This window comes from Pinus tabuliformis, chromosome 3_2, assembly GCF_031772625.1.
Source record: "Pinus tabuliformis cultivar Carrire ecotype Pingquan chromosome 3_2, CPIR1, whole genome shotgun sequence".
Lineage (NCBI taxonomy): Eukaryota > Viridiplantae > Streptophyta > Pinopsida > Pinales > Pinaceae > Pinus > Pinus tabuliformis.
The window spans coordinates 847754053-847766782 of NC_142302.1; the positions used below are offsets into that span (position 1 = coordinate 847754053).

The 12730-nt window shown below is 36.1% G+C and overlaps 1 pseudogene; it reads right to left on the reverse strand.

Annotated features, from left to right (window-relative positions):
- Window positions 1-7879: 7879 nt before the first annotated feature.
- LOC149183324 (magnesium transporter MRS2-1 pseudogene) lies at window positions 7880-8575 on the reverse strand (annotated as a pseudogene).
- Window positions 8576-12730: the final 4155 nt, after the last annotated feature.

Consider the following 12730-nt stretch of genomic DNA (forward strand, 5'->3'; position numbering starts at 1 on the left):
GATACGCCTTCTGATCTAGGAAATTCATCTTGATATTTCAAATGACAGCATCATAATTTGGGTTATGGCTCAAAGCAAGATAAGGTCAATGATGAAAGTTGAAGTGTGAGATTGCAAACCTGTGTTTTTCCTTGAAAAAATTACATTGTGTTCAGAAGCAGGATGTTGAAAAGTTCATGAAAGTATCACGCCATTTGTTGTCATGAATATTACATTGTTAAGTAAAGGACCTGGAAGATGAAGTGAATTTGGTTATTACTGGTGCCAAGGGCATTTGAAGGATGGAACCTATTTTTGTTCAATCTTGAAAGTTAAGAATTCGAAATAAGGAAAACGATCACTGTCAAAGCACATTGTGATGGAGCAAGTTCACCGTTTGACATAACAAGCTTATAATGAAGAAAAAGGTCGAGTCCTCTTTCAAGTTTGGAGACAAAAGTACTCTCAAGAAAGATGAGTCATTTGCAAAATTGAATTATTACTAACTGATATGATAAAGGATGAGCTACTTGGATTGAAAAGGTCAAAATCAATGTTTAGCTGAAAATACAGAGTTGCAAGAATATCCTTCCTAGTACTGCTGAAGTAATAACCAAGTATGCTATGGGTCTATCATATTTATCTCTTGATGAAGACATCTCATTGGAAGATCCATGATCTTGATTCATTTGCTTAGTTTAATATCAAGATGAAATATCCTTTGATTGTTTTCTGAGGCATTGGGACTCTATGATTTTTTGGACATTTGGTTATGAAAAAGAAAATTGGCACATTACAAAGTCTGATTGGACTTGCAAGGGGTGTAAAATGTAACTAGGATTTATCCTAGAAGACTAGAAGTCTTGAATGTAAAAATCCTAGGGTTTGTAGATAAAACCCTAGATCTAGATTAACGTTTTCGTTAAAAGAAAAAACCCTAACCTATGCAAGGAAGGAATGGCACCATGTTGATGATGACGACAAGGATGATAAAATTGCAAGATGGATGCAAGAAGGCTAAGATCAAGAGGGAGCTAACATTTCCTATGATCCTCAAAAGATAAGTAACTTATATCTCTCTTCCTTGATTATTGTTGTTAGCTAGCCTCTTGTCTTTGCTTCTCTTTGCTGGGTTATAATCATTCTTCCGTGACCTCCTGGTGAGGATTGCAGGTACATAGTGAAGGTTGCCAAGGCTCTGGAAACAGATGGAAGAAGTGGAAGAACAAAGTAAAGCTTGTGACAAGAGGATATTCCTAGAATTGGTGATGTGTTGAGAGATATTATACTAGATGTGATCTTAAGCTTAGAGGGAGGAGGAAGATCCAAAAATATGAAGTATACCTTGATCGTGTCGAAGGGAAGTCAGTGGAGATTTCCAAATAGATCTACAAGATCTAGCATGTAGCAGATGGCAATGTTACTACAAAATCTAGTAGGCTTTGGAGAGAGACACCCTACAAGACTAAAAGCTAGACTACGTGCTAACAATGGGGTGGAGGCCTAATGTCACCTCAGCCAAAACCCTTGCTCTTTACGAAATTTCACTAATGGGAGGAGTCCCGATACAAGGGAGATCACTTAAAATGGATACGATAGGTATAAGTTACAAGGTGATCAATCTACGACTCATTCAAGAGAGAGACTAAATAATGTTTCAGAGCTTCAAGGAAGCAAAACACTCTCTAAGAAAAACCTTAGAAATCAAGGTTCAAGACCTAGGGTTTTGAGGTTTTTCAATGGTGATAGGTGTTCACAAGGTCAAGAACAAAGAGAAAGGGTTCCTTGCAAAGATAATAAGTTATTCCAAGGCTCATGAAACCCTTAACAAAGTCCTCAAGTTGAGGGAGAAGAAACTAGGGTTTCCTTCCTAGGGAAAATTTGAGTGGATACCCACCAAAATTATAGGTCATGTATCCAAGACCCACCTCTTGATGTTTAGGTTCTCAAACCACCAAAAAGCCTCCTCCCTAAAATTTTGTTCCAAGCCCTAGTTTTTTTCTCTAGCCTCAAAAGGACCAAATTTAAGGAGATAAATTTATCTTGGAAGTTGACCTAGAAACATTAGATGGGATTAGATATTTGGGCTTAGATGGCATAAACATTAAACTCTGTAACCTCATAAAACACAGGAAGGGAAAAGCAGAGTCAAAATATGTAATAGATATTGCCCTCTCATATCAATAGCAGCCTGGAAGAGAGGAAAATTTTAGAGTTAAATGTGAAGAATGTCAATAGATCAAATTGTTTTAGAAAAATTTCAAAGCCTAAGCTGATTGAGCAATTGAAGTTCCAATCTTCATTATCTAAGGAACTTGGGTCTGGGTTTTGTGGTAAAGTCCTCCGAACAGGTGGACTAGAGAAAACTAGGATAACAGATCGAATTTTAACTACCTGTGTAGTTTGGAGTGGAAAAGGCACCAAATTGGTGTCATTTCTTAGGAAATCCGAATGAGGCCTTTGACAGGGAGGGGCTAAGAAAACTAGTATTGATGTCCTTATTGTCACAGGTCCAACCATTGATGAAGTAGACCCATAGTATCTAGGTGCTAAAAAGGATGACCTAGGTTGAGGAATAGTTTGTGGCATCCATTATTGTTGCCTTTGCTGCTACTACTGCCTATGCAAACCCCAGGATTGCATTGAATTAGACCAGGGTAACAAATTTTTAGAAGCAAATGTTGCAACCCACTTTGATACATTGGAAATTCCTAATGTAGGAATGTTGTTATCCCTTGGGATATCACCTTTAATCCATTCCTCTACACCTCTCTCAAGTTATTTAAATGGGGTGGGAACTTGCTGAGATGTTATTCTATGTATAGTTCTATCATTTGCACCAGCTCTGTTTGCTACAATAACATCCCTAGACAATGCTAATGGAAATGGAAATGGCTCTTGCAGAGAGCTCCTAACACAATCTCCAACAAGAAATCTATTAGCAGCAATAACATCCCTTGAGAGAGAGGAGGATGAAGATGAATCATAAAGAGAGACCAATATATTCCTCTGCAGAAAAATAGACATAATTAGGGGGAAAATCCTAGAACCAGACGATGGAAGAGCAGGATGATGAAACTGTTGCTAACAACGATGATTGTGACTAGAACTGAATCTGGAACAACCTTGTGCGGGAAAATCATAAGAAATCCATTATGATGCTCCTCCAGCCCAGGGTTCATAATTTTGGTGTTCAACATAATGGATTCTACTCTCTCTCTCTCTTGGTGAGCATCTTTCTCTTGGATGTTGAGTGTTGTTGTTTCAACTATTGAGCCAATTGTATCTCCTTAGACCTATGATATGAAAATGCTCTGGCAATAGTGATTTTCTCCTGCTCATCATTACATTCTCCCTCTGCTGGTGTCTGCGAGCAAAACCCAAGTTGGTGTGCTACTACCATCCCACAACACTAATAAAATTAGCATTTATAAATTAGACATACTAAACTATTTAGTAGCAAGGAAGAAAAATGTTTCTCAAATTTCATAGGATAACACAAGCCCGAAACTGTAATACCTATTATAAGAAAAATACACCTTAAACTATATGTAAAATAGTAAAATTTTAGGAAGCACTTACATTATTTTAAACTTGACCAGGCAATCATGGCAGTATCCTTCAACTATTCATTTTGGTTCTGTTCCTCTGATGCACCTGAATTCCCAGCCAGGACTCGGCTAAGAGAACTTACCACATGTCATCTACTCCCAAAGTTTTCGATCGAAATACCTGCTATGGTATTGCCTGGTAGTTAGGTATTGACTCAAAATAGGGTAGTAGGCAATTTTCCATATCGATTGGTAGATGATTATTTTCATATCATCTTTCTTAGATCTCCCAAATGAGATCTCATGAAGATATTTCTTCTTTACTGCATGTCAGAGATTGCCTTTCCTAATTTTTATATATCTCTTATCTGTCTCCTTTCTTGCTACATAGAGATGAGAGGACTTTTAAGAGTTCCTTCTCATGAGTTTAAAGGAGACCTGTTCACTGACTTCCCTTATCTATAAGGATTCTGTCAATCCCTTTTATTCCATGCAAGATAACCTGTCTATCCTATAGATCTCCTTCCATTCATGAAGTCATTTCAAAGAAAAAATGATTACAAATCTTCAACTCACATTTTCTTTAAGTGACATAGAACTCGCATTTTATGCCATTCAAATGTATACAAATCTTCAACTGAATGTAACAACCCTTCAAGACCAAGAACTATCCTCCAAATGCAAGAACACCGAAGTCTGCAAGCAGAATAATGAAGATATTCATGTCGCCTCGAAAATGAATTAAATTAAATAAATGGAAGTAATTCCAGCTCAATAAAATAGTCATGACGGTTCATGAGTTTATGTTGGCTAGCATATATGGACATAACCACTATAAATACCCATCTAGGGTCAGTGAAAATGCACGAAGAAAAAATCTCGCATGCCTCTGAAATTTCACATATAGGAGAAGAGTTGCAGTAGGGTTTGATTGCAACTCGTTTGGGTTTTAGGTGCAGTGATGATCTCGGGTATATGGAGCAGGAAGGAGGAATCTCAGACAAGTCTTCAGGTCCAGGTGAGGACAGGATCTCGACATATCTCTGAGACCCTTCACATGACTGTAAGGTGCATTTCGTGGATCATTGTAATTTCGGATGGGACGATAATGACTTCGGGTGACACAGTAAGCTGTTATAGTGACTGTAAAGCCCTCGCATATATCCCTGTAGTTTTGATCTAGGCATATATATATGTATCTCAGTGATATCACAATATTACAATATCGGCATGATAAGGAGTAGTAGTAATCATTATAGTCTCGACTTAAATGGAAAGTAAGATCTCAGTGCAGGAAAGAAAGTAATCACGATTTTGGTGAACCTAATTCATGGCAGTCAAATGCATATATGTGATGGAAATAATTTCATAATCCTTACTGTCTTCATATAGCCTCGGTCTCACTGTCTCGGCTTAAGAAGCATCACATTGATCCTATCTTTGCCCTCGCTATCTTGGCACTTTTGTCATAAAGTAAATTCTTCGCTACTCATAGTCAGCATGATGATGTTTCCAGCTAGGGTACAGTGATGATCCAAATATGGTGCAGCAGCAATGAAGCCCTCGGTGCATTGATCAAGGATGAAAATCAAGGTCACGATAATGATCTCAATGAAAACGCTGATATCACCTGTGTGGCAATCTCAAGAGACAATCATGGCACAACATGATGTCAACAGTAATGAAGATCTCAGTGAGGCATAGGTGCAACAAGGATGATGATCCCAATGACAATGAAGAAGAGGATCAATGTCTTGGTCTTGGAGAGGAAAATTGTATCAAGGGTCATGGTTTTGGTATTCTTCAATGGAATCTCTATAATAAGAATTTTGAGTGGGTTTTCCTCTCCAAGAGGGAGAGGTTTCAAGCCAAATATTTGTGTTCTTGTCTATTTTGTTTTTGGTAGCAGTTTGATGAAGTAAACACACCCACTAATAATGGATGGAACATTAAGTTAAGATAAATTGTATAAATGCTTCAGAAATTGTTATCATAGTAAAGAAGAATCACCTTATTATGTTTTCCCTAGATTCTTCAACATGGTATCAGCTTCCTTCATAGAGAATATGATCTTCTAAACTGATAATTACTTTCCAATGATTTCTTTAACCAAGTTCACTTATGCCACATACATCATTAATTAATTATACATAGAAAATCTCAACAATAATACAATAATGATATTAGGATCATAAAGAGACAACAAGCACAAACGAGACACAATTTTACACTGTGAAAACCCAAACTCGAGAAAAATCCAACAATATTTTCTTAGGAGAAATTGTTCAATTCAACAAAAGTACAATTTGATTTTCCAGTCAAATTGACTACAAAATATGCACAGGCAAAGTTTGGCCTTACTACTGCTGCCAAGAATTTTGGTCAACCTCAGTCAACAGAGCTGAAACTCAGCCTACTGCAGCTGCCCAGAAACTCGGTCAATTGCCCAGGAAAATTGGTCAAACTACCTCGACAGAGCTCAGTCAACTACTTCAGAAATTCGTGCAAACAATGCCTCAGAAATTTCAGTCAAAGAGTGATCAACACTGGTCAAACTTCATGCTTCTTCTCTCTCTCCTTCACATGTGTGAACTAAAAACAAATGATTTTGTGTGATCTGAATTGATGCCAAAAAAATGGAGGCTGAGTTTGTATTTATAGTGGTCATGAGGTGCCCAAGGGGCACATCTCCTCGTGCTAGACTGACTTTAATTTTTTTGGAGGCAAATTTGAATTAAATTTCTTCTTCTTAATTTTATTTTAGGGTTGTGACTTGAGTAGCTGGGAATACTGACCACAACTACCCAAAAAAATTAACATTGGCTATAATAAAATTTGGGAGAAAAGGCATAAAAAAGAGAGAGTTGAGAGAGTGTGGGTCCATTGCATGTAAGCTAAGGCTGACTGACTGAAAGAGAGGAAGGTGCAAACAAAACGGTGGGAAGATCATATATGTAGCCTAGTTAAGCCAAATAAGAGATAGTGTGAGAAGGTAATATCCAAGGCCACCAATTCAAGAATGATATGGTTGTCTGGGAGGTCGTGAAATCACCAAAAATTCAGAAGCCTAAGGGCAATTATTATAAGCATTGGTTTGCAGATTAATAACATGCTAGAGTTTTATTCCTGTGAGGGTTTCTCCAGCTTAAAAAATTTCTATGCATTGTGCGATGTTGTAAGTGTTGTTGCACATTTATCTGTCCAGCTTTGCTTGGGTTGCATAGAACAGAGAGATCCATATAAGCATGCATGCATGGGTATTTTCTTCCCATAGTAGTTCAATGAAATCTGTAGTGAGATACATTCTGACTCGTCCACTGGAATACAGATCATAAATTCATCCTTTGGTGAACATAGTTAACCTTAATAAAAGCACAATTTGATGTTAATACAACAGTTTGGACCAAGAAGAGAATAAAATGTTGGCAGGGTTAAACTCATTGTTAGTTTGATACAGTACCTATTTATGAAAATAAATCCATTTAAATGAATTCATTGAGACTTTAGAAAATTTAATGTTGGAAAACTAAGCTCTGCAAGGGCAAATTTTAAGAGTTCAACTCAAACTTGGCAAAAACTTTGTCGCAAAATAATTAAAAATGATGTCATTTCCTTCAAGTTTTGGCATTTATTTTATACCCTAGCAAGTTTTTCCATCCACTCATGAGTTGCACTCATTAGGGAGAAAACAACCCATGAGTACTCATAAAATCAACTCACTTTTGGCAAGTTTGACTCATGGACAGAGAGTCAGACTCAACACAGAGTTAATTTGGTTTGACAACAAGCCCAAGTATGGTTTGGCTTGGGAGTAGACTCAGTTTTTTTTTTTAACCTATTAAGAAAATCCGAAAAAATAACTTTTTTTATGTCAATATAAGAAGTAATCTAAAAATTATATACAATTGTTCACCAACTGCGCATGAGTTTGTATTAAAAGTTGAGGCTTATATCTCCTATACAAATTGACTAAACATGTCACACAAAATAACTTCAAGAAGTATGAACATAAAATAGCCCCTAGATGGGAAGAGTACATTATCCTTTACTATTGGCCTTCACACATTTGACTGTGCAGGCATTGGTTGCAAATTCAATTGACACTTTTAACGTTTCTACACTTCCATTCCACTACATTTTTTGATAGCTTTTGCCAACATTTCACTGCAGTTGAACCTTCAGCTTTTGGCCAAATCCCATGCGCTCTTTGCACATAGTAGAGCAAGTGCAAATACATGCATGGTATGAACATATGTATCAGAGAGAGAGAGAGATCTAGAAAAGAAATCAGGCAAGACAGGAGTTAAAGTATTACTAAACAGATTTCACAATTAATAGAGGTACAACAATCAGGATATGAGAATATAAACAAGTTTGTTACGTGCCTGGATATCTAGAAATGTGCAAGCTTCCTCCAAAGCAACCTCCAGTGCCCTGAATTCAAAGGGAAAATCATCTACAGATGAACCATTGTAAAGTTCAACATCACTAATTGATTTTTGTTGGATAGACTGTGCGCTACTAGACATGACATCATCCCTCAATTCTTGTCTACTTGACACTAGTGGAAATCGTGAGCTTCCTTGTTCTCTAGAATGCCACATATTGTTAACCATGTCATTTCTAACATTCAGACACCTCTATAGTTCTGCCACATACTGTAGAACATAGCTATCCAATGAATTCAACAACAGTACTTCATCAGCTATGATTATACACCTTATATGTTCTAGATTCACAACAATTTCTCTCTCTCATCCCAGAATAGTGGAAGGATATACAAATAATGGATCCAAAAGGCGAAGATCCCTAGTCGGAAAGTCACAACGCTTCATTATTGTTAATTTATCTACCTCCAAAACTTGAGAACTCCCATTTTTATCTATTCTTATCCATGACCGAATCCCCTGCCCTCTCTTTTTAACTCCCAAAAGGTCTAGTCCTTGAAACAGAGGCCTTCCAGGCATGGTTGATCGACAAGGAGCTTCACGTGCCATAGAAACAAAAGGCCGAGGAGGAAGAAGGGGCTATTTCAAATCTGCCATATAATACTGCTTTTCAGGTTCTGAGAATTTGTTTTCATAGGATCAAAGTCTCCAAACCTGTGTCTATAGTTATTGATAAGTGATATGTGCCTCTGAACAATATATTTCCTTCTGAGGTTTTATATTTATTTTGAAATAAAGGCTTTGCAAGCCCCAATTCCAAAAGCATATAAAGATCATTGCCTTACATTGCTATAGGTGAACCTTGCACTGAGCGCTCCAACTCTACTAGCTCATAACTGCAAGACTCCTTGAACAGAGATAAAGACAATTGACCAATGCCATTTTACCAGATCAAAAGATCACAACCATTTCCAAAATGTGTCCTCATTTCATGAAAGTATATGTAGATTGACTTTGGGAAACAAATAAAAATCTCTAGCTCTTGAACTCTAAACAAGTAAATGTCCAAAGTGAACCTCCAGTTGGTTCCCAAACGTTGTGAGCTTGAAGTGTAATGCTTGAAAGGCGACGTCCCTTGATATTAAAAACAGAATTCAGAGTCATCTCAAAGAAAAATTTCACATAAGTTTATCCTAAGTTCCCAGTTTCAACTTTCAACCCCCGAATACGGAAATCCAAAATTGCTCAAAAGTTGATCTTCATAATAAATAAAATATCTTCCGAAGATTCATCTGTGGAAGAATCAATGAGTAGGAAGAGAAGCTAGGGCTCCAAGATTTGAGTAGCAAAGGGGATGGATGTATGAAAGCCGATAAACTATTTTTGCGGTTTGTTCCCAATGGAGAAGTGGAAACAGACACCCAAATTACTTGAATTCATTAATGGTGCTGGAATCGAGTAACTCAACATATATGTATATGTTAATGGTCCCAATATCTCCCAATCTATCTGGCTTGCCCACATCGACATCTAGTTCGTCTTTCTCATCTCCTCTCGTGTTTATAAGAACTTATTGTAACCCATCATCCACAATGGCAGGCGCTAACCGCTAACCCAATCTCTTATTTACCATTGCAACCAAATATGACTTGCAAACCAGGAAATCGGGGCCGTTGCAAGCAGATCCAACCTCCGAATTGGAAATTGGGGTGATTGCAATCAAAACCAGCTTCTCCAAACTGGAAATCGGGGCGATTGCAATCAAATCCAACTTCTAAATGACGTGAATAGGATTTTTGGACTGTTTATCCGCCTTATTTTTTAGGGCTAAAATATAATATTTATCTATCTTTTAAATAAATTTTGTGCTAACTATAGAAAATGGGTGTAATATAAGAAATTCACCCTTCCAAAATATGAAACCCCTTAAATTTCACCTTTGGGCTAAAATTCGCCCCTAAAATTTTCTATGGGGCCAAGCCCACGAGGGGCCAGGCCCTCAGGGCTCTAATACCATGTTAAATTTGCATAAGGGAAATCTATATTACATTGATCAAATATGATATTACATATATATAGGAAGTGTTGTCTCGAGATAGGGAAACTATCTTGGACACACAATCAGTTGGTTGATAGAATATCTCAACCACACACCAAACTAGGGAAACCACTCCTATAGAATAGGAACAGACTCTTTACATAGAAAGTCACAATTGAGACAAGTAGGAATTAATATTTCAACACAAATTACTTAGGGGTTTTTGCTGCTATCATGATAAATTACCCCCCTCTCTCTCTCTCTCTCTCTCTCTCTCTCTCTCTCTCTCTATATATATATATATATATATATATCTATATATATATATATATATATATTTTAAGAAATTATAAAGCATGTAATTACAAATTACTTAGGGGTTTTTGCTTCTATCATGATAAATTACCCCCCTCTCTCTCTCTCTCTCTCTCTCTCTCTATATATATATATATATATATATATATATATCTATATATATATATATATATATATATATATATATATATATATATATATATCTATATATATATATATATATATATATATCTATATATATATATATATTTTAAGAAATTATAAAGCATGTAATTACAAATTACTTAGGGGTTTTTGCTTCTATCACGATAAATTACTTCTATATGTACCTTCTTTTCTATATCTTCCTAGTCTCTTTCTTGGTGTTGTATTGTCATCATCTAACTTCTCTCCACTACATACCATATGATCTTTATATCTATTATGATAATACACTACTAAAGCAAGTACATAAAACCCATGCATAATTTGACATGAATATTAAAAGGCTTATGCAATGATATGTGGAGATCAATTCAACAAAAGGTAATCAAAATCACCAAATTTACGCTATCTCAATTTGATTCAAGTGAATGTTGGTGTAAATACTTAAGTTGATGTGATCACATCCTCCTACAATCCAATAGCAAAATTGTTTACGGTTTTGGTATCATGTCTTGTTTTTCCACGTACCTATGGATTTTAGCAAAATTGTTTATGGTTTTGGTATCATGTCTTGTTTTTCCACGTACATTGGATTTTAGAAAAATTGTTTATGGTTTTGGTATCATGTCTTGTTTTTCCACGTACCTATGGATTTTACGTACATGAGTTTACACACTTTTATTGCAATGGCATATCCCTATGTGGTAGAAAATAATAAACCCATTATTCTCCAATGTTTCCTCATCTCCCCCCACCCCCCTTTGGCATCAATGACAAAGGACTAGGGTACTCTCTTTCTCACATTTTCTATTTAAGACATCTTCCCTATAAGGAGATATAACAAGCTACTCACTTCTCTGCCACTGTTGTGAATTCATTCTCATCCTTTTCTTGTGAGAAGCCAATGGATAATCACTCTTCATCTTCCAATTCATTTATGTACCAACAACAACACTGCAAATGTCACTATTGCTATTATTTCTCATGTGACTATTCACACCCCCCCATTCATACTTACCATTATCTCCATATCTTCAAGGTTAGTTGTTCCATTGACTCCAATATTTGAGCTCTTCTTCCCTTGGAAATTTCACTTTCCATGGCTACTTTTGTGCATGGTTTTGGAAGCTAGTGATCATGCTTTCCTTAAAAGAGTTGTCCAACATACAAGAGGCTTCTGCTAATGAACCAAAGAATACCAATTGACATAGATATACCAATTCATAACTAAGGAACATGAAAAGATATATATTTTCTCCCCCCAAACTCTTTACACTATTGAGACAAACATCTACCAATTGTTTACTTAAATAATTATTTATAGGATTAATCATGTCTGCTACTTAAATGAAACAAGAGTAAATCATATAAGATATGCAGACATTTCATTTCCTACTTTGCTTGAGAAATCAACTCTTTTGCAACTCCCCGTGAGCTTATGCATTATCCTTCTTTCTAATCTTTGGACTTACAGTTTCCTTTAAACTATTTGACATTTGTCATCTTTCCTCTTCCTTGAGAGAAATTCTTCTAGACATGTCTTTTCTTTTAGGCATTTTAACACACCACTCTTCTGTTGTAGGTAATTTTCTATGATTATTCTCTTTTTTTTATGTAACTTGAGCTTCTGTTGTGTAATTCCCCCAAGACTACGTTGGCTTCATTCTCTCTTTCTTCTACAACATTATTATATACGAACAAATGAATTCATCTCAGCAACAATCAATGAACCATATATTTCCTTAAACATTTATATGCACCAATCTATATATTTATCCTTGGTGTTTTCATATGTCAACTTTGGCTTCACTTGAATCCATCCTCTTCTTTTCAATGAGCTAAACTAAGGTTCTATTCCCCCTCGCAGATTTTCTCCCTTTTTCTTCCATACCTTAGTACGCTGAGCTCAGATAGGGGAATCTTCTTTTAATTTCTTGTTCATCCTGCTATGAGTAAGTTGTTTCTTTTGTTTTAATTGTCTTAAGGAACAAAGCCAAAATACACATCTTGTTTATTTCATCTTTTTGCTTCCATATCTTCTTGTTATCTACTTGCTTGTTTCTCTTATGAAAGTTAATTGGGTTGCTTTTATTTTCACTAGCTTGAATTTTATGATGGCCACCTTTGATACCTTTAGGGAGATTCTTTGGTTTACCATTAATCTTATTAGGTTTTGGCTAATCCATTGCACAACTTCTAGCATATAACACAAATTCATATTCTTCTTTATTTTATGCTTATTTTCCTTCAATGGCTGAGTTGCTTCTTTTGTTTGCTCATTCTGAGAGAGAGGCCTTATCTTGCCATATTTTCAT